The sequence below is a fragment of the Phaseolus vulgaris genome, chromosome 4, assembly GCF_051622355.1.
Source record: "Phaseolus vulgaris cultivar YP4 chromosome 4, ASM5162235v1, whole genome shotgun sequence".
Lineage (NCBI taxonomy): Eukaryota > Viridiplantae > Streptophyta > Magnoliopsida > Fabales > Fabaceae > Phaseolus > Phaseolus vulgaris.
Window position 1 is genome coordinate 32,955,599 of NC_143501.1, and position 24,006 is coordinate 32,979,604.

Genomic DNA, 24,006 nt, shown 5'->3' on the forward strand with positions numbered 1-24,006 from the left:
GGTATGTTCACTTGAAGGAGATTTTTGTCCACATGGAGACTCATTTAATTGTCGTCTCAATGATTCATTTTTCTCTTTAAGAAGGCACACCTCCTTTTCATTCTTATTCTTTTTTACGTATCTCTTCCATTTGTTTTTGTATAGTTTGAAACATAGCCATCTGATCTTCAGAGATTCGTTCGTTGTTTACGATGTGTCTTGTTGAAACCATGATTGCTTCTAATTCTATCTCGGTCCCATGGTTGGTACCAATTGTACTTGTAAAGACAAAGTGGGCCTAGATAGTTCCTGAATCTAGTTGTACAATTGTTGAAGTGTCAGTCATTCAGTAATTCCCTTGCTCTTCAATACTCAAAGACTTCTTCCTTAATTCGCTGGCGCTTGGTTGGAGTTGACCTGAAAAAGGTACTACGATGATCAAGTAAGTATTCAATATTCAAAGTGTATATTAAGACCTGATTAAAAGTGTACCTTATTCATTTGCATATGTTTTATTTATAGTGTTTGGTCATGGGTCCTCTGTTGTGATAGATCAAATCTATTAAATATCAGTGTTAATTGATTACTAAGGAGGTTCCCTGATTACTCAGGACGTTACCCGGTTTTATAGGGATGTGAGATTCTCAAAGAGTCTCAACAACTGTTATTTATTATAATTGCTTTAAATATGTTTTAACCCGGTCGGTCGGTCACCTAGGCTGAGTGACATGACTCGTCCAGTACCGACCGATACAATTTTATATAACTATTGTAAATTTTTAACTTTTATTTTGTATAACAATTAATTTTAACCAAGAAAATCAAATTTAACTTTTCCCCGAAAGAACTTATAAAAATTTCATTCAAATATAACTTAAATAGAGAGTTCATACACACAATGACCTGCAGAGACACAAGATATTGAATGTTTGGACTTACCTTGATCCTAGAGGTGTGGATTAGATGTTAGGGCATACTTAATGAGTCTTCCAGAAGATGATAAATCCATATAATATCATTATGATTGAAATGAAATCAAAAGTATTGAGAATTGAAAAGAAATCAAGGTATTCTGATGCAAATGGATCTATGAGTAGTCAGTATGAATAAAATGAAAATAATTTAATTGAGCAATTGATTCATGTTATAAAATTTTATTTTCACTAGGTTACCATTGTTTTTCTTGTTATGTTGTGAATTGCGATGATTATACTACATACATGAACAAATGTTGATGCAGGGGTGCAGGAATGTCTCGAAGGCCTTAGGATTTTAATTTGAGCTTTGCAATGTAATTATTTGTATTTATATAAATCCTAATAATGTATTAGGAACATTTGAAAGACTCTAAGCTTGTACAAAACCGTGTAGAACCTGTATTGTAAATAGGTATATTTCTAAGGTGTTACACACAACATATTTAAACATTTTAACAATAATATATTAAAATATATTTATTTATTATAAAACTAAAACTATAAATATTATGGTTCAAAACGTATCTATTTACTTGTAATATTATTACAGGTATTTTTTAGGTAATTTTCTAATTTACTAGATCGAGAACTGACTTAATTAAAGAGAATGAAAAGGAAAGTGTTTTTCTTTATAGACTACTAATTCATTACGCATTTTTAAAAATACATTATTTGCATAAGATTTTTAAGGAAAATAAAAAGAGAAAAGGAGAAGCCAATAATAACCAGTGTGTCCGACACAGAAGAGTTAGACAGAAGAAAATGTTTTGTGGCAATTATTCTGTGTTTTATTCTCTCTATTGTTTAGTTTTTGTGTTATTATCCATCCTATCTGAGAAGATAAATTTTTTATTATTGATTCTTAAATGTTAAAAACAAATTTGTAGTGTACTTATTAATTTTTATTACTGGAAGTTTTTTGGGACTAATTGGTTCACATTAAGAGTTTGTTAGTTTTTATTTTCTGTATAGTACATCCCATTAACTTGTCTATTATTATTTTTTATTACTTGATATTTTTCAGTTATTTATATAAAGAAGAATTAATCTGAATTCTTTTTTCCTTTTTTGTCTGTGATTTTCTCAATAGTATTCTGATACAAATGATATCATAATAATAAATTATGATTTGTTATATTTATAATGATACCTGAGTGAATAATGAAATATTTTTTTTAATTTAAATAAGTTAAGTTAGATAAATATTTTGATATTTATACTATTTGTCTCATACATTATAATTTTTTAGAAAATTACATTTATCGAAATATATTAGTGTTTTTAAAAAATTACGAAAAGTATAATAATGTATAATAAATATTATTATTGTCTTATATTTTTTTCTAACCCTTTTCATGGGTTAGAACATTATGTGTACAATGATATCAAATTTAGAATATGAAACAATTTGCATAAACTTTGAAATCACAAGTCTTCACAAAATTTATAAAAGACAAATTAAACTTCTGTCTTTTCGTGCTTTTGGTAAAATGTCATGATTTTATGTATGGCACTTTTTTTATGATTAAAATTTTTTATGTTAGGCATTATTATGCAACTTGACATCTTAGATAAGTTGACACCTCAATTAACAACAATCATTTGTCATCACATGGAAAAAAGTATTATTAAAAAAAAGAAAACAGAAAGAAAATACAAAAATATGGGGGGGACTAGACCAAAAACCCATATGTTAACAAAAATGATACATAGGGAGACTATACCTACTCATAAAGAATTCTAATAATAAACTAGATGGAAGTCTATTATACTAATGAAAAGATTCTCTATGAATAAAACTTAAATTTGCAAACATATCTGCATACGCATTCCTTTCACGAAAAATATGAGTAACCCTAAACCTGATTTTCTCACAGTAAGTAACACTGGTATTCCATCGATTAAGAAGCATTCAATGAACATTTTTCCTAGCAGTAAACGCAGCACATACCAAGGAAGAGTCGCATTCCAGCCAAACACTAGTAAGCCCCATATTTTGAGCTTCCTCCAAAGCATATATAACTCCATAAAACTCAGCAACCAGTGTAGTCTGAACTTCAAGAAAAAACGCAGAGAAAGCTCCAATAAATTCTCCCATACTCCCACAAAAAATACCTCCACAAGTGACAAGACCTAGATATCCCCTAGCAGTCCCATCACTGTTAATTTTAACCCAGTCTGGAGAAGGAAACTCCCATCTAACAGGAAAAGGACAAAAAACTTTACCAATACAAGTATTAATACCAAAAAATTTAATCACGTTGAAATCCATCAAATCATTCTTCATTGAAGCTTTAGACGAATTTCCCACTAGACAAGTTAAATATTTAATAACCAAAACAACCCTAGAAAAACTTCAATTTTATCCTGAAAACGAGCAAAATTCCTTATACGCCATATCATCCAAATAGAAAAAGTTATTACAACAAGGTTAATCAATTTAACCAGAGGACTACCGTCACTCTCAATAAAAGAAAGAAGATCATCCTTATTAGAGAAATGAGAAGTAGGAAAACTCTAAATATACAAAGCATTAAGGCATTCAAAAAATAAATGATGAATAGATTCCACATTTTTTTCACAAAGTGTACACATAGAACAAATATGCAAACCTTTATTTTGAATATGCTGATATGTAGGAAGCCCTCCATGAAAAACTTTCAAAAAGACAAGAGTTTTGGAAGGCGAAATAGATGAAAACCAAATAAATTTACTCCAATTTCAAGAACTCCTGATTTCAAGAAAAAAGTCCTAACCGATATAAAAAGAAATAGAAATAATTTTCTAACCTATCCTTTCGCCATTTCTAGGACTTCTGTTAAAACCGTGCATGTGCACGTTTTTCTAAACAAACATTTGTTAGTGAAATTTAAAAATACTCTAAGGGGAACCTCACATATATAATTTAGTGGAACAATAATATAATATTTTTATGAAAGTTAAAAATGATAACAAAAATACTAGTGACATGGAAAAATATGATATATTTTAAATTATATAAAATAGAAGAATACAAAATAATACATTTTGTTGAAATATAGGCTAATGAAATAGCCAGAAGTGCGATAAGATATGTATATTTGTATAAAAAGAAAAGGGTGTTAGAATATATCTTACATAGTGTGTGGAAGAGTCATCAATACTTAAATAGTTGTTTCATATCATATCAGCCACATAATAATAATAATAATGCCTTCTTATTATCTTTTCCTTTTCTTCCATCTGCATCTTCCATTCACCCATTCAAGAGACACGCACTCCTCCACTTCAAACATGGCCTATGACCTCACAGATGTCCTATCTACATAGAGGGGTGATGAGAACTTGTCCACCACCAAACAGGTCATATAACTATCCTTAGTCTCCTTAACCAGTATCATTTCCCTGTCTCCCTTGCAAAATATTCAACATTTGGATTTCTGCAATAACTATTTTCACCAACTTAAGATATCTCAATCTCTCCTATTCTGCTTTTGGTGGAAGCATTCCTACTCAACTTGGAAACAAAATGTCAAATCAAAAATATTTTCTTTCATTAAATAATAAAACAGATTACCAAAAAGTTTTTTTTTTTATCAGTAATGAATAAATAAAATTAAAGGGGATACTTCAGGGGTATCCCAACCCATATACATTAACCAGAAGTGGACTTCCTAAATTATCCACAAAAGAAACTCTCCTTTATGGTTGGAGCAGCACAACCTTAAAGTGAGAAAACCACACATGGAGCTCGTCGTTTCATCGACCGACGATCACGTTCACCTTTGCATAACTTCGACGACCACCGACTACGCATGCATGGAGATCGTCGTTTCATTGACCGGCGATCATATTGGCTTTGGATAACTTCGGCGACCACCGACTACACACATATGGAGAACGCCGCTTTATCGATTGGCGATCATGTTGACCTATGGAGAACGCCGCTTCATCGACCGGCAATCATGTTGACCTTTGCATACCTTCGACGACCACCGACTACGCACGCATGGAGATCTCCGTTTCATCGACCGGCGATCATGTTGGTCTTGCATAACTTCGGCGACCACCGACTACACACATATGGAGAACACCGCTTCGTCGATCGGCGATCATATTGACATGGAGAACGCCGCTTCATCGACCGGCGATCATGTTGACCTTTGCATACCTTCGACAACCACCGACTACGCACACATGGAGATCTCCGTTTCATCCACCGGCGATCATAAACACCGACTACGCACACATGGACTACTCCTTGATTGAACACCACTTGGTTTCTCTGCTCCCATAAACACCATACTATGGCCGCCCACACACCTTTCCAAACCTCGTTTTGTACCTTGCTGCTCTGCATTAAATGGAAACTCACAAAGTGGGCCATAATGTCATTATGTTGGACAAACACTATTCCACTCCATCTGAAGCATAAAGCCCATACATGTATTGCAGTCTTACATTCCAAGAACAGATGTTGGCATGATTCCTCCTTTGTCTGGCACATCGGACACACTAGTGTGCTTAACACAACTCCTCTCCTGCCTAAAGACACCCTAGTTGGCATTCTGCCCATCAAAACCCTCCATGCTGTGGTTAACACGTTAGGGAACGCCTTAGCCTTCCATAAATACTAAAAGGTTATTACAAAGTCGAGTTCATTTGAGGATTTTGGCGTTACCTCTTAACTTACAATATATATAGTGTCAAGATATTAATTTTTTTAATCTTCTTTGTAGACTAATATAATTTAGTAATGGTTAATATAATTTATTGAATTGGAATTCAAATAAGTTGAGTTTAATTACATTCATTTACAATTTCACATTGAAAAACATGATTCCGTGTTTATTTATCTTGTAATAAATCACATTAATGGTTGTACAAATATTACAGATGTGCTGCGTATTTCTGTTCGATGTGGAATCACCACAAATTAAAATGAAGAAATAACTTCCATAATAAAGCATAGGTCCAGTACTGGACTTAACTAGACTGTACCAAACCCATCCTACGAAGACAGCAAAAAATTAAAAAAAAAAAGAGTCTGCTAAAGGAACGTTATTGTGACACTAAAATAAAATAAAATAAACAAGTTATTAACGTGGGTTTCGGGGACACAAATAATATTTTTGGGAAAAAAAACTTTGAACGGCTAAATTCACATAAAAGAAACTTATTTAAAGTTGGGTTCGATATATTTTTCTTCCTCCTCAATTCTTTAACAAGGATGATTTTTTTTCTTTTATTAAGAGTGATGGTAGTCCTTTAGTTAAATTGCTTAATCTTATTGTGATAACTTTTTCTATTTCGACAATATGACATATGATGAATTATGCTAGATTTCAGGATAAAATTGATATTTTTAGGGCTATTTCGTTAATTAAAGGTTTAACATTCGTTTAAAGTTTCAATGAAAAATAATGTGTTGAATTTCAATGTTATTAAATTTTTTTGTATTAATACTCGTACTGGTAAAGTTCTTCGTCATTTTCCTTAGATGTGAGTTCCCTTCACCAAGATAGGTTAAAATTAACACTGATCATGGAATTGCTCGAGAGTATCTTGGTCTTGCTACTTGTTGAGGTATTTTCTGTTAGAGTATGGGATCATAGTTTATTGGTGGGTTCTCTGCATTTCTTGATATTCAAACTGCTTTGGTTGCTGAGATTTTATTAAAAATAAATAAATCATTATATATCTTTTAACTAAATATACACTAAGGGTTGCTAACAAATCAATAATAAAAACATGATATATTTTATTTCTAAATATATAACATTTATTATTTTATGTCAATAAAAAATTAATAAAAAAGTGATAATATATATTTTATTTTTAAACACGATTTTGAATATGGTTCTAATATCTTTTATTAGGTGAGCTTATGTCTAAATTAACGATGTTAGGATTCCTCGTGTGTCCATATATACTAACATTTATTATGACTTACATTGGTTTATAAAATAATGATACAGATAATTTCAAAATATTTTGATATCCATTTTTTATAGGAGGAGTCAAAGAATCATAATTGAGTTACTTTTACAATATGATAAAAACTAATTTTCATCAAAATAAAAAAATCATAATATATCTTTGCAACTAAATAGATAACAACATTTTTATTAATTTTTAGTACTAACCAATGAAGCATAAAATTACAATATATTTATTTCTATATATGTAATGATATATTTTATTTTCTGCTAAAAAAATCAATAAAAAATTATATTTGTTTCTAAATATATAACATCACTTCTTCTCACTTTTTTTATGATGTATGATAACTTTCTCAACAATTATATTTTTCTTTATATTTGTGATATTTTAAGTGTTATAAAATAATATAATAATATTCCATTTAAAATCAATAATTTATTTAATCATTTTAAATATAACTTAATCTGACTTCACTATGACTCTTAGAATCTGATGATGTCAAAGATGTTTTAAAAGACGTCTATCTTTTATTGATTCTTTTTAGTGCCCATTATGCATATTAATCTATAGCATTGGATATGGATTAAATAAGATAGGTTTCATTTTGGATGAATGGTATTAGAGTACATTATAATAAATATGATTATTGTTTAGTTATGTATTTATTAAAATTTTAATTAGTTCACCTCGGTGTTTTATCGTCAAACCATGTAGTCCTACAAGTAAGAGAGCTATATGAGGCAGTAGCCAAATCTGGAAGTTTAACTATATGTACCGTTTTTGTTGTTTTGAATTATAATATATTTAAAAGTTGGTTTTTGTAATATTTAACTATGAATCTATTCCATGTGTTCCATAAGGACGTTACAAGTCAAGTCAAATTTGGAAAACTAAAACAAGTGTATAGACTTTGATATTCTTAATATTCATACAAATTTTATATAAAAACAAATTAGGCTTCCTTTTCTCATGCTGTAGCAAAATTAAATCATGAAGACTTTTCATAATATGTAGATATTTATATCTGTATAAAAAGCAAAGGGTGTTATATCTCTTACATAATGTATGGGAGAGTCATCAATAGTTGAGCATTTGTTTCATATCAGCCACTTCATAATAATGCCTTCTTATTATCTTTATGCATTTCTCCTACTTTTGCTTTTCTTCCATCTTGCAACATCCATTTTCCCATTCAACAATACCTTACAAATAAAGTGCATTGAGAGGGAGAGAGAGGCACTCCTCGACTTCAAACATGGCCTCATAGAGATTGTTGTAAATGGAAAGGCATTCAATGCGACCATCAAACAGGTCATGTAATCATCCTTCGCCTCCCTGGTCAGTATCCACAATATTTGAGAGGTACAATCAATATCACTTCAATGCTTCCCTTGCAAAATATTCAACATTTGGATCTTAGCTACAATAATTTTCAAGGGAGTCACATCCCACAACTCATGGGCTCACTTACCAACTTAAGATATCTTAATCTCTCCTATTCTGGTTTTGGTGGGAGCATTCCTACCCAACTTGGAAACCTGACACATTTACTGTCTTTGGATCTAAGTCACAATTATCATTTCCATGGAGATATCCCTTATCAACTTGGAAGCCTTACACATTTAAGGTATCTCGATCTCAGTTCCAATTATCTCGACGGAGAACTCCCTTATCAACTTGCAAATCTGTCACAATTGAGGTATCTTGATCTTATAGGAAATTCATTTTTTGGAGCACTTCCTTTCCAGGTTGGGAATTTTCCTTTCTTGCGCACTCTTAGACTTGCCTTCAGTCATTTACATAACCATGATTGGTTGCAAACAATTATTTTTCCAAAGCTAAGAGAGTTGAGGCTAATTGATTGTTTCCTTTCAGATACCGATATTCAATCTCTATTTTATTCATATTCCAATTTCTCAACTTCTCTTACCATCCTTGATCTTTCTTATAATATGCTCACATCCTCAACATTTCAATTATTGTCAAACTTTAGCCTTAATCTTCAACAACTTTATCTTTCTCATAATAACATTCTTTTGTCATCTCCTATTCACTCAAATTTTCCTTCTCTTGTGATCCTTGACCTTTCTTATAATAATATGACATCATCGGTCTTTCCAGGGAGTTTTAATTTTAACTTCAGTTCAAAACTTCAAAATCTTCGTTTGCAAAATTGTAGTCTCAGGGATGATAGTTTTTTTATATCAGCTATTTCAATCACAAATTCTTCATCTTCTCTCGTCTACCTTGACATCTCTTCAAATTTTTTGAAATCATCATCCATATTTTATTGGCTCTTCTATTCCACTACCAATCTTCGTACACTTTACCTTCATGATAACGTGTTAGAAGGTCCCATTCCAGATAGATTTGGGAAAGTAATGAACTCTCTTGAAGTTCTTGACCTCTCTGCTAACAAAATACAAGGCGAGATTCCATCTTTCTTTGGGAACATGTGCACATTGCAGAAGTTAGTCCTCTCAACTAACAAGTTGAGTGGGGAAATTTCTAGCTTCTTTCAAAATTCTTCATGGTGCAACCGACACCTGTTTCAGAGTTTGGATTTATCTGATAACCAGATTACCGGCATACTATCTGCAAGCATTGGATTGTTATCTGAGTTGGAGGAGTTGTATTTGGATGGAAATCATTTGGAGGGAGACGTCACGGAATCCCATCTTTCCAATTTTTCCAAATTAAGGTACTTATATTTGTCAGAGAACTCTTTGTCTATGAAAATAGTCCCTAATTGGGTTCCTCCTTTTCAAATAATAAATTTGAAACTAAGATGTTGCAAGTTGGGTCCCACTTTTCCTAGTTGGCTCCAGACTCAAAGTTCGTTAATTGAACTCGACATTTCAGATAATGGGCTTAATGGTTCAGTACTAAAATGGTTTTGGAACAACTTGCAAAATATCGCAAGGTTGAATATGTCTCAGAATAATCTTATTGGTGCAATTCCTAATATATCATTGAAGCTTCAGAGTAGACCGACTATAATTCTAAACTCAAATCAATTTGAAGGTAAAATTCCATCGTTTTTACTACAAGTTATAGAGTTGAGGCTTTCTAACAACAAATTTTCAAATTTGTTTTCACTCACATGTGACCAAAGCACCTCTCCAATGGCCCTTTTAGATTTATCAAATAATCAATTGAAGGGACATCTTCCAGACTGTTGGAAGTCTGTAGATCTATTAATGTTTCTTGATTTAAGCAACAATAAATTGTCAGGGAAGATTCCTGTGTCCATGGGCAGCCTTGTTGAATTGGAAGTCTTGGTCTTACGAAACAATAACCTAACGGGTGAATTAGCTTCCACTTTAAAGAATTGCAACAATTTAATTATGTTGGATGTGGGTGAAAATGTGTTGTCTGGTCCAATACCACCATGGATCGGAGAAAGTATGCAACAGTTGATAATCCTGATCATGCGAGCGAATCATTTTTCTGGAAATCTTCCTATTCAGTTATGTTATTTGAAGCATATTCAATTCATGGATCTTTCGAGGAATATGTTATCCAAAAGAATTCCTTCATGCTTAAACAATTTGACTGCAATGTCTGAAAGGAGCATCAACAAAAGTGACACTCTACATCGTATATATCCGAAGAATACCATTTATGATTGTAACCTTAACATAAGCTTTACGTGGAAAGGTGTGGAACAGGGGTTCGAGAATCCACAGTTAAAGCTTAAGAGCATTGATCTTGTAATAAGTTAACGGGTGAAATACCAAAAGAAATTGGATATTTGTGTTGAAGATCCCACATCGACTAGAGATTAGAGCCTTTCATTGTATATAAGTGGGTGCAAACCTCAATCCTATGAGCTGGTTTTATGAGATTGAGTTAGGCTTAAAGTCCACGTATCAGAGCTATTTCGAACCTATTTGGGGCTTATTAGGGCTAATACTACTTTCACCTTCTCGGAGAAATGCTTATCTCAGCTTCCTAAACAGATATACAGACCGCATATATGAACAATGTGGCAAGTTTTGTTGATTGCATGAAGGAGGTATGTTAGTCAAATATACCAATATTTGCTTCACAAATAATGAAAGTGAAATTTGGGATGTGATGATAAGCCTGAGCTTAATCAACAGGGCATTTCCTACATTCTCTAATTTTTTACTGTCTTTTCAGATGTATCAAATATTGAAATGGAAACAAAATGGCAAATCAAAAATATTTTCTTTCACTAAATAAAAACAGATTATCAAAAGGTTATTACAGAGTCGAATTTATTTGAGGGTGGCGTTACCCCTTAACTTATTTATTTCTGTCTTTTTAATATATAATTTTTCATATTAATTGACATAATTTTATTTGAAAGTTTGATTGTAAAATGAATGTATCTACTGATTATTTTACAATATATAGTGTGAAGATATTAATTTTTTTTAATCTTCTTGTAGATTAATATAATTTATTAATGGTTAATATAATTTATTGAATTGGTATTCAGATAAGTTGAGCTTAATTCCATTCATTTACGATTTCACATTGATAAGTTGAGCTTAATTGCAGGTTATTGCAGATGTGCTACGCACTTCTGATTGATCTGGGATGGATGAAAGCATCATTAGATGCCATACAAGTGCAAGATATTTATTATTATAGTTTCCAGACTATGATTTGATCGAGTTGTTTTGCATAATGCATTTATAACGTTGTTTTGTTCTAATTCAAGTGCTTAGAATTGTAACATCCAAGTGTGATGATCATTTTATATTTTATTTTCAACAACGTTTTTGCAGTAGAAATCCTTTATTATTACTATTTCTAGAAGTTTTATGTAAAGACCAATTAACTTTACTTTTCCATGATTTCGCAAAATGACATGATTCTATGTAGACTGTTTTTAATTGTGTCCTCCCTTTTCTTTTCTTTGTAATTGTTAAAAATAACTAGAAATACTCCAAAGTAAACCTACGTGTACGACCGTATGTATTCGAGTTTAAAGAATATAATTTAAATTAAGTGAAAAATATTTTTGAAATAATTAGAAAAAAATTATAATGAAATTCTGAATTTTAAAGCAGACTTTAGTAATGATCTTCTTAGCTTTCAAGTTACGCACTTTATATACAACTTATTTCTTTAACTTTTTTAGACGTTTTAGTTTTTTGAAATAACACTCTACTATTTTCAATGGGTTAGAATTTTGATTTGGGTAACTCCCTTCTCATTCTAGAATTGAATTTCTCTCCTTTTCTCTTTGGCACATGTGTGGGAGGTTTTGTACTCCACATGTTTTTCTTTTATAATTGAAGTAAAGAATTAGAAACACTCCTATCGAAACCTATGTAACCTTATTTATTTAAATTTAAAGGATAATTTAAATTAAGTGAATGAAAATAAATATTTTTACAATAACTATAAATAAATTTAAAGTATTTTATTATTCGTTTATTATCAAATATTATCTCTTTAAAATATTAAATAATAAAATGGTGATTTTTATTAGTGAATTACCACAGAAAGTGAGTTCTTTTAAAACATAATTTATTGCTTTAGTGATTTTTTTTCTATGCATAACAATTGCATTCACTTAGATATAAAAATGTAAAATCCTTAAATAGATATATTCATTTATTATTATTTTTAACTAAAAATTAAGAACTAAATAAATAAATATTTACAATTATAAAGATGGTACACATATATAGATAAATATTTGATTTAACAATAAGCATGGTAAAAAGGTTAAATGCATTTACATATTGATATTTAAATAAACTAAAGATCAACACCTTATAAAAGATACTTTACAACAAGAAAGTCATCCTAATATCTTCAATGTCTTTATTCTTCAATAAGGATAGATCCTTAAATAACTAAAAATTCAAAAATTGACTTAATTAATAAAAATAAAAATTCTTAGTTACATAATTAATGTGACTTAATTTTGTATTCTCCCTCGGTGAGTTACTAATCTAGGTGGATATTATTGGGGATGTTATTATATTTCATCACATAATATTTATACTCATTTTCTCGATATGAGACTACAAATTAAATATAAATAATTAACATATATTTTATATTATAATTAAATAATTTATAAATAATTAACATATATTTTATATTATAATTAAATCACTATAAGAAAAAAGGTTTAACGGAGTTTATGTTTACATTACCAAGAGTTAAAACCTCTATTAAATTATTTATTCAGGGTTATAATTTTCTTTGTTACACCATCCTGTGTGTTCTCAGAGTTTTTTTAAACCCCAAGAAAAGTTTTTCAAAACCCCTGCTAAATACCATGAGTTTTAGAACATCCGTAAAATACCACGAGTTTCAAAACCTCCACAAAATATCATGGATTTCAAAACCACCGTAAAATACCATAGGTTTCAGAACCTCCATAAAATATCATTGATTTTTTACGACCTTCAAAAAATATCATGAGTTTCAAAACCTCCCTAAAATACGATAGCTTTTAGAACCTACATAAAATACCATAGGTTTCAGAACCTTCGTAAAATATCATAGGTTTCAAAGCTATGAACATTTGTTTTTCATTTATCATTTAAGCATTTATGTATTTTTTTCAACCACACTTATTTACATATATTGTACTTATTTATTATCTATGTTTGTTAAATTATTTTTTTTGATAAATAAAACAAATTAATAATATAACATTCATCAATTAACATGTTATATATATATATATATAACTAAATTAAAATATGTACAAAAATATATCAAATAGACACATTGAAGTTCAAACTCAAAAACAAAATATGCATTAAAAAATTACGAGAAATCAATAAAAGACGAATATTTCTATGAAGTAATACAAATGAAAACCTAACATTGTTTGCAAAACACAAAATAGGACAAAAGTTATTTTCACTATATTATATTCTTCAACAATCAAATGTGTTCCTCTTCATGTCCGACATACTTCTTTTATGATAAACCTACAATATGTACCATAATAAGAAATGTAAATCTGAAAAATAAATTATTTTTCAATCACTTCTCTGCAACAATAAATTTGGAAAAGTACAACTGAAAATATTATGAACAATAAATCATCAAAAGGCATAAATCTATAATGCTACTTCTTCTGTAACAACGTAAATAAAAAGCATAAGAAAAGAAACAGAGAAAATAAAAGAAAGAAAAAGAACCCCCGTAAAAGAAGCAAAGACCCGACCCCCCACCCCCACCACCTTTCTTTCTTTTATTTTTCTCTCCCCCTCTTCCTTATCTCTTCAATTTCTCTCCCATACCTCATCTATTCCAAAATCTGATCATGCCATATTGTAGATGAGGAGTCAGGCTACATTTTTATCCGATCAGATTTTCAAATAGAGTAAGTTCATTTTTACTCTAAAGTTCCCTTATTCTCTATTTTTTCTCTATGATTTAGTCATCAATCTTAGTAGTACCAGCTGAGAAAAGTGTTTCTCTCAACTTGTTTGAGCTCATACTAAAAATTGGTAATGTTTGAATAACTTGTTTTAAGTCCCTAGATTTTAGGGTGATTTTCCAACTTATTGCTCATATCTTTATTTCTGACTAATATAATTTTTTAGGAAAATAGAGAGCAATAAAGAATAATAAGAGAAAAACTTCTAACTTGTAATTAGTTCATTTTAAAATATTTTTAAAAAAATAACTTATAAGAAAATTTGTCTCTATAAATGCATGTACTCCAAAAGATGTGGGCAAATTTGAACTTCCGTTTCCAGACAGTTATTATTTCCTAAGTGTTCTAACCTTCGTCGTCATAATTAAAATCAGAATCAGAGCCAGAGGATTGTAGTCCTGCGTCGACAACGATCAATTCAATAAGATATTTTAAAAAATACTATATAGATAGGACATAATAAATATAATTTTAGATAATAATGGTAGATTGTATCTTCGTTGATAGAGATCGAAATCAATGAGGACAAATTGAGCGGTCTATTGCCTTATTGTCTTCTCCTCTTGTGCCTTATATTCATCATTTTCTAAAATTCGTTTGATAGGTGTCATCCAGGTTTCCTTTTCAAAAATGGTCATGCACTCGTCCGTGCTGATGTTGGGATTTTTTAGGATTACATATATAACCGAACGACGTAGCCCTTTCCTTTTAGTAGTAGCCAACCTTTAAAGCATGTCAACTCTAGCATTATACTCACATCAAATGTGTTCAATTTGAACATTTTTTTAATTTAGACATCAAATTCCAAATGAGGTGATAGTATTTCTGCAATAAAGACTCTTTTACCTCGAATTTCACTTTAACTTTTTTGATTACTAGATGAGAGTCGCTCCTTAATAAGTTGTTGGGCTTCCATGTCATATGCTAAAGTAAGCTCAACCAGGATGACCTCATATTCTGCTTGATTATTTGACATTTTGAAATCAAACTTCAATGATTGTTCAAGGAGAATGCCGCCCGGACCTTCAAGAACTACTTCTACTCCGCATGACTTATCATTCGATGAACCATCCACATGTAAGGTCCATTGGAGATCCTTGCCCTCGGTCGGCCAAGGGCTAAGTTCAGACATGAAATCGGCTAAGGTTTGAGACTTGATTGCCCCCCTTGGTAGATACTGGATGTGAAATTCAGACAACTCAACTGCCCATCCAATCATTCCTCTGAACAAATCAGGTTTAGCTAGAATCTTCATAATAGGATAGTCGGTTTTCACTATAATACGATGATTCTTTGTGCGGTGACAACGAGTGTTAGATCTACCTTTTCAATCATTTGATAACATGCACTTGCATCGTGTAGGACTCAGCTAATGAAATAGACAAATCGTTCTTCTTTCTCCACTTCTTGTACAAGAACTACATTGACCGCTTCCTCTGATACCGAAGGTATATTATGATTGGTTGTTGAGTGTTCGGTTTTTGTATGACTGGAGGGACCACCAAAAATGCTTTTAAGTGAAAAAAGATTTCTTCACATTCGGGTGTCCAATTAAATTTAGCCATTTTTTGCAAAAGTTGGACGATAGACTTGATTTTTTCTGCTAGCTTCGGCACAAATCTAGATAGGGTCATCATTCAATTGATTAGTTTCTGAATTTCTTTTAAATTTTTGGGGCTTCTCATTTCAGCGACAGCCCTACACTTTTTCTAGATTTGCTTCAATACCACAATGCGTGAGCATGAAACCTAGAAATTTTCCACCTTCTACCCCGAACGCACATTTATCAGGGTTAAGTCACATACCGTGATCTCTGAGAGCTTTGAAGACTTTTTTGAGATCTTGAATATGCTATAAACATGAATAAGATTTGACCACTATGTCGTCAACTTAAATTTCGACATTTTGGTCGAGCATTCCCTTAAAAATCTGATCCATCATTCTCGAGTAAGTTGCACCAATATTTTTTAGACCAAACTGCATGACTTCATAATAGAAGTTGTCGCAATCGGTCATAAAAGTTGTTTTCTCCTTGTCTCTTGGATGCATTTGGATTTGATTGTATCTAGAGTATGCATCCAAGAAACTTAAAATATGGTGACGGACGGCCCCATCAACTAGTCGGTCGATGATTGGTAGAGGATAAACATCTTTTGGACAAGCCTTGTTGAGGTCGGTGTATTCCATGCACATCCTCCATTTACCATTAGGTTTTCCTGACCATGACCACATTTGTCAACCATGTGGTGTAGTTTGCTTTTTTAATGAAGTCGGCTTTGACGAGCTTGTCAACTTCCTTGCCCGCTGCATTGTGCTTCTCTTCACCCATTTTTCTCTTCACTCATTTTTCTCTTCTTCTAGGCGATCAGTCTTGCTTCTTTATAGACCAAAAGGTGATGTGTGATAACATCTGGACTTACTCCTGGCATATCAAAAACCGTCTAGGAAAATAAATCAGCATTGTCAGTTAGTGTCTGACTTACAAATTTGTTGTCGGCTGGCTTTAATGAAGATCCTATGTGTGTTGTATGTTCTTCATCACATAGGGGTAGAGGATGGAGATCCTCACCCGCCTCAATACGAGTGCCATTCAGTTAGGGGTCGAGGTCGACTAATGCGACCATATGTTCTCTTCTGGGAGATCTTGTTTCCCGAGACCGATCTCTGGTCGGTCCTCTAGACCTTGGATAACGTCCTCTTCTACATTCTCTCAACTGTCAATGCAGTGATTCTTTGTAACATAGTTGATTGGTTGATTTGACTTTCAGGCTTGCAACGTAACACTCTCAGGCTACCTTTTCATCAACATGAACGACGACTGTGTCACCTGAAACAGATGGAAACTTCATCGCGAGATGCGAAGTTGGCACTATTGCTCTAAGGCAGTTGATGGAAGACCGCCTGAGCAAGATGTTATATGAATTATTGGCATTAATAAGAAGTTACCTGATTTTAATGGTCTTGCAGAGATATCTGCCTTCGCCTAATGTAATGTATAAGTCAATATACCCTCGAGTGTCCAATCATTCGCCAGAAAATCATACTATGTGGTCATCATACGGTTGGATTTCTCATTCTCGAATCTTCATTTTTTTGAAAGTTTTCTAGTATAAAATGTCGACCGAGCTACCTTGATATACCAAAACCTTGGTGATAGAAATTTTTCAATTTTCCCTGTAATGACCATAGGGTCGTCATGAGCCGGATTAATAACAGTAAAATCATCATCTGTGAAGAGAATTGGAGGGATTCTCAGTTGGTCTTTGATTGTGGTTGAATGGATTGACTTGATAGCCATTATAAGTTTCTTGCAGGTTGAACTTGAACATTCTCCGCATGCCAATCCTCCAGTGATTGTGTTGATTACCTCATGAACACATTGTCCTGAAAAATAGTCACGCTTGGGACTTTCACTCCTTTGTTGTTTTGAAGAACGTTTGTCGTCTCTATAATGACGTAAACGTTCCTCCTTTTGACCATGATCACCGAGCACGAATCCCCAATGATCGTGTTTATGACTTCACGAACGCCTCGTCAGGAGCGATTGTCACGCCTAGGACTTTCACTCCATCTTGAACGATCACCCCGCCTGGGGCTTTCACTCATTCTTTGTTGTTTTGTAGGATGTCATTCGTTCTTATGGCGTCGTGATCGTTCTTCCTTTCGATTATGCCGAGAGTATGGTTCCCTTCGTTCATCTTTAAATGGATACCTTTCTCTTTATGTAGATCAGTACGAGCTTTTGTTCGCCGTTGGAACAAATTTTTGCAAGTGGCGAACTTGGAAAAGTTTTACAATGTTATCCTTCAATGCTTGACACTCTTTGGTCGTATGACCAAAATTATGGTAGACATGTTGGCATCTTTTGGACTCTGCAACTTTTTCAATACCGGGATCAGGTCGACATGCAATGCTTCATCCATAAATTTTCCCTGATTAGCATTTAATGGGGTATAAGCATGAAATTGAGGACCTCAGTTATCTCTGAATTTATCAGACTGACCGAGGATATGTCGCTACCTCAGTCTTTTTCCTTTCCTTTGTCTCATCCATTGTCTCCTTGAGAATTCTTGTAATAATCAAGTAGTTCCTCAATTTAAATGAATTTAGTTGTCTGATTTCTCAATTCATCTAAGTTTTTTGTTGGTTTTTTTATTAGATTACAAGTGAATTGTCCGGGTTGGAGAGTTGAGATCAAATGATGCATGGCTATCTCTAGCATGAGGTTTATGATGCTTAGAGACAATTTGTTAAATTTTTTCATGAATGATCGCAAGTGTTCTTCTTTCTCTTGTCTGACATTGAGAAGAGCTAGAGATGATATGTGGTGCGGTCGGCTAGTTGCAAATCGAGTACTAAATTTGGCTAACAAAGTTTTGAAGTTATCCACTGAATCGAATGGATGTTTAGTAAACCAATTGAGTTCCCTTTCTTTGAGAGGGGTAGCAAAAACCTTGCACCATACCGCCTTGTCTGTAGTGTAGAGGTTCATTTGTGTTTTGTAGACATTCATGTGTTCGTCCATGTCTGTGGAACCATCATAGAGCTTGATGTTGAGACTCTTCCATTTAGGGAAAAGTTGTGTGTCCATAACTTCGTCAATGAAGGGATTGGCTCATCATCATCTTCAATGACATGAGTTCGTTCGGTATGTGCTCTAGATGCCTGCTGAGTCTGAGTCTGAACAATGACTGTCTTTTCTTGGTTCCAGGTATGTTCACTTGAAGGAGATTATTGTCCACGTGGAGACTCATTTAATTTTCGTCTCAATGATTCATTCTTCTGGTTTTTGACGTATCTCTTCCATTTGTTTTTGTAGAGTTTGAAACATAGCCATCTGATCTTCAAAGATTCATTCGTTGTTTGTGGTATGTCTTGTTGAAACCATGATTGCTTCTAATTCTATCTCGATCCCATGATGGGTGCCAATTGTACTTGTATGGAAAAAGTGGGCCTACATAGTACCTGAAAACTGGTTGTACAATTGTTGAAGTGTTAGTCATTCGGCAATTCCCTTGCTCTTCAATACTCTAAGACTTCTTCCTTAATTCGTTGGCGCTCGGTCGGAGTTGACCTGAAAAAGGTACTACGACGATCAAGTAAGTATACAGTATTCGAGGTGTATATTAAGAACTGATTAAAAGTGTACCTTAATCCTTTGCATATGTTTTATTTATAGTGTTTGGTCATGGGCCCTCTGTTGTGATGGATCGAATCTATTAAATATCAGTGTTAATTGTTTACTAGGGAGGTTCCCTGATTACCCGGGACGTTACCCGATTTTAGTGGGATGTGACCTTCATTCTCAAAGAGTCTCAACAACTGCTATTTATTATAATTGCTTTAAATATGTTTAACTCGGCCGGTCGGTCACCCAGACTGAGTGACATGACTTGTCCATTACCGACCGGTACAATTTTATATAAATATTGTAAATTTTTAACTTTTATTTTATATAAAAATTAATTTTAACTTACAAGAAAATCAAAATTATTTTTTCCCTGAAAGAACTTATAAAAATTTCGTTCAAATATAAGAATAGAGAGTTCATACACATAATGACCTGGAGAGACACAAAATATTGGATGTTTGGAATTACCCTGATCTTAGAAGTGTAGATTAGATGTTAATCTCTATTAGGGGCATACTTAATGAGTCTTTCAAAAGATGATATATCCATATAATATCATTATGATTGAAATAAAATCCAAAGTATTGGGAATTGAAAGGAAATCAATGTACTGTGATGCAAATGGATCTGTTAGTATGAATAAAATGAAAATAATTTAATTGAGTAATTGATTCATGTTATAAAATTTTCTTTTCACTAGGTTACCCTTGTTTTTCTTATTATGTTGTGAATTGCGATGATTATACTATGTACACGAACAAATGTTGATGCAGGGGTGCAGGAATGTCTGGAAGGCCTTAGGATTTTAATTTGAGTTTTGCAATGTAATTATTTGTATTTATATAAATCCTAATAATGTATTAGGAACACTCTAAGCTTGTACAAAATCGTGTAGAACCTGTATTGTAAATAGGTATATTTCTAGGGTGTTACACGACATATTTAAACATTTTAACAATAATATATTAAAATATATTTATTTATTATAAAACTAAAACTATAAATATTAAGGTTCAAAACGTATCTATTTACTTGTAATATTATTACAGATATTTTTTAGGTAATTTTCTAATTTACTAGATCGATACTGACTTAATTAAAGAGAAAGAAAAGGAAAGTGTTTTTCTTTATAGACTACTAATTCATTACGCATTTTTAAAAATACATTATTTGCATAAGATTTTTAAGGAAAATAAAAAGAGAAAAGGAGAAGCCAATAATAACCAGTGTGTTCGACACAGAAGAGTTAGGCAGAAGAAAATGTTTTGTGGCAATTATTCTGTGTTTTATTCTCTCTATTGTTAAGTTTTTGTGTTATTATACATCCTATCAGATAAGATAAATTTTTTATTATTGATTCTTAAATGTTAAAAACAAATCTGTAGTGTACTTATTAATTTTTATTACTGGAAGTTTTTTTTTGGACTAATTGGTTCACATTAAGAGTTTGTTAGTTTTTATTTTCTGTATAGTACATCCCATTATCTTGTCTATTATTATTTTTTATTACTTGATATTTTTCAGTTATTTATATAAAGAAGAATTAATCTGAATTCTTTTTTCCTTTTTTGTCTGTGATTTTCTCAATAGTATTGTGATACAAATGATATCATAATAATAAATTATGATTTGTTATATTTATAATGATACCTGAGTTAATAATGAAATATTTTAATTTTAATTTAAATAAGTTAAGTAAATAATTTGATATTTTTATACTATTTGTCTCATACATTATAATTTTTTAGAAAATTACATTTATCGAAATATATTAATGTTTTTAAAACATTACGAAAAGTATAATAATGTATAATAAATATTATTATTGTCTTATATTTTTTTCTAACCCTTTAAATGGGTTAGAAAAATTATGTGTACAAATGAAACAATTTGCATAGACTTTGAAATTACAAGTCTTCACAAAATTTATAAAAGACAAATTAAACTTCTGTCTTTTCGTGCTTTTGGTAAAATGTCATGATTTTATGTAAGACTTTTTTTTTTTATTAAAAGTTTTCATGGTATCATTGCGCATAAAAAGTTTCAATAAATTTTTCCATACTTCCATGGAAAATACTTCCACAAGTGGCAAGACCTAGATATCCCTTAGCAGTCCCATAAGTGTTAATTTTAACCCAGCCTGAAGAAGGAAACTCTCATCTAACAGGAAGAGGACAAAGAACTTTACCAATACGATTATTAATACCAAAAAACTTAATCACGTTGAAATCCATCATATCATTCTTCACAAAGCTTTAGACGACTTTTCCACTAGACAAGTTAAATCTTTAATAAATTAAACAGCCCTAGAAACCTCGATGTTATCCTGAAAACAAACACAATTCCTTATACGCCATATCATCCAAATAAAAAAAGTTATCACAACAAACTTAATCAATTTAACCAGAGGACTACCATCACTCTTAATAAAAACAAGAAGATCATCCTAATTAGAGAAATGAGAAGTAGCAAAAATCTGTCGAACCCAACTCTAAATAAACAAAGTATTAAGGCTTTTAAAAAATAAATGTTGAATATATTTCACATTCTTTTCACAAAGTGTACATATAAAACAAATATGCAAACTTTTATTTTGAATATGTTGATATGTAGGAAACTCTCCATAAAAAACTTTCGAGAGAATAAGAGTTTTAAAAAATGGAATAGATGAAGGTGAAATAAATTTACCCAAATCACAAAAAACTCATCATTTCAAAAAAAAAAAAAAATCCTAGCGGATATAAAAAAAATAGACATAATTCTCTAACCTATCCTTTCGCCATCTCTAGGACTTCTGTTAAAACCGTGTCTGTGCACGTTTTTCTAAACAAACATTTGTTAGTGAAATTTAAAATTACTCTTAAGGTGAACCTCACATGTATAATTTAGTGGAACAATAATATAATATTTTATGAAAGTTAAAAATGATAACAAAAATAATAGTGACATGGAAAAATATATCATATATTTTAAATTATATAAAATAGAAGAATACAAAATGATACATTTCGTTCAAATATAGGCTAATGAAATACCAGAAGTGCGATAAGATATGTATAAATTTGTATAAAAAGAAAAGGGTGTTAGAATATATCTCTTACATAGTGTGTGGAAGAGTCATCAATACTTAAACAGTTGTTTCATATGATATCAGCCACATCATAATAATAATGCCTTCTTATTATCTTTTCCTTTTCTTCCATTCACCCATTCAAGAGACCCGCACTCCTCCACTTCAAACAGGGATGATGAGAATAGTCTCAATCTCTCCTATTCTGTTATTCTGCTTTTGGTGGGAGCATTCCTACACAACTTGGAAACAAAATGCCAAATCAAAAATATTTTCTTTCATTAAATAATAAAACAGATTACCAAAAGGTTATTACAAAGTCGAGTTCATTTGAGGGTTTTGGCATTACCTCTTAACTTACAATATATAGTGTCAAGATATTAATTTTTTTAATCTTCTTGTAGACTAATATAATTTAGTAATGGTTAATATTGTAACACCCCATAATTTACATATAACTATTACAATAAAAGTTATACTCGTTTCTATACAAACTTGGAGTTTTTCAAAACATTTCTAATACATGATTAGGATTTATAGAAATACAAATATTTACATATCCATAGCTCAAAATAAAACTCTAAAACCTCTAAGGCTCTCCTGCACCTGTATGGTCATCTGCTCGTGTACATAGTACAGTCATCGCAGTTCAAACACAACACGAAAAATAAGGGTAAGCTAGTGCAAAGAAAATCCATAACATAATTCATGGAAATATAACCAGTTTAGACTAATAATTTATAAACATTTCTTTAAATGATTTCATGTAAAATTTCAATACCAATTCCATCATTCATATAGACCACACATGGATCTATTTTCAATCATAATCATTGGATTTCATTTCAATCTCACTTCGTCTTCCGGAAGACTCATTAAGTATGCCCCTACCAGAGACTAACTCCTGATCCAAAGATTACCAGCGAATCCAATAGAAAGGGTCAGGGTAAGTTCAAACATCCAATACCGAGTGTCTACACCAGGACCTGGTGTGTATGAACTCCCTCTCAGCTTCTCACCACATAATATCTTAGTCTACATGACTTAGATCATTAGTGAAGCTAGAGGATCTCCGTTAAACATAGGCTTTTCATACTTAACGTACCATCAAACAACAACTCATACATTATCCCAAATGTATGACATCACTTTCATACAATTTACATCATTCGTATATAATACATATCATTCAATTACATAACATTTAAAAATTTATATCATTCCAGAACTTTTCCAACGTCAAACAATATTTAACTCTCAAACTATCAAAATATAATATTTATAAAGTTTAAATAATATATAAACAAACACACAAAATATAAACAAATAACACCCCTGCAAGAGAAATTCAATATTGGGACCACGTGCCTTCCACATCCAGATCTTCCACATCCAGAGCTTCCCTTACCTTAATTGCTAGCTTTCCAAGCAACTTTCTAGAGTTTTATTTTCCACAGTCTGGATAAGCTTCAAGATTTACGGGCCTAATGCAAATTATCCAAACAGAACAAAAATTCAGTATATAATAGAATAAGTT

At 31.7% G+C, this 24,006-nt stretch overlaps 1 pseudogene across 1 annotated transcript; it reads left to right on the plus strand.

Annotated features, from left to right (window-relative positions):
- The first annotated feature begins 8,320 nt into the window (after nt 1-8,320).
- Nucleotides 8,321-11,678, plus strand: LOC137837529 (receptor-like protein EIX2; annotated as a pseudogene). Its single transcript, XR_016520648.1, has 2 exons — nt 8,321-10,896; nt 11,409-11,678. The product of XR_016520648.1 is annotated as a receptor-like protein EIX2 (transcript).
- Nucleotides 11,679-24,006: the final 12,328 nt, after the last annotated feature.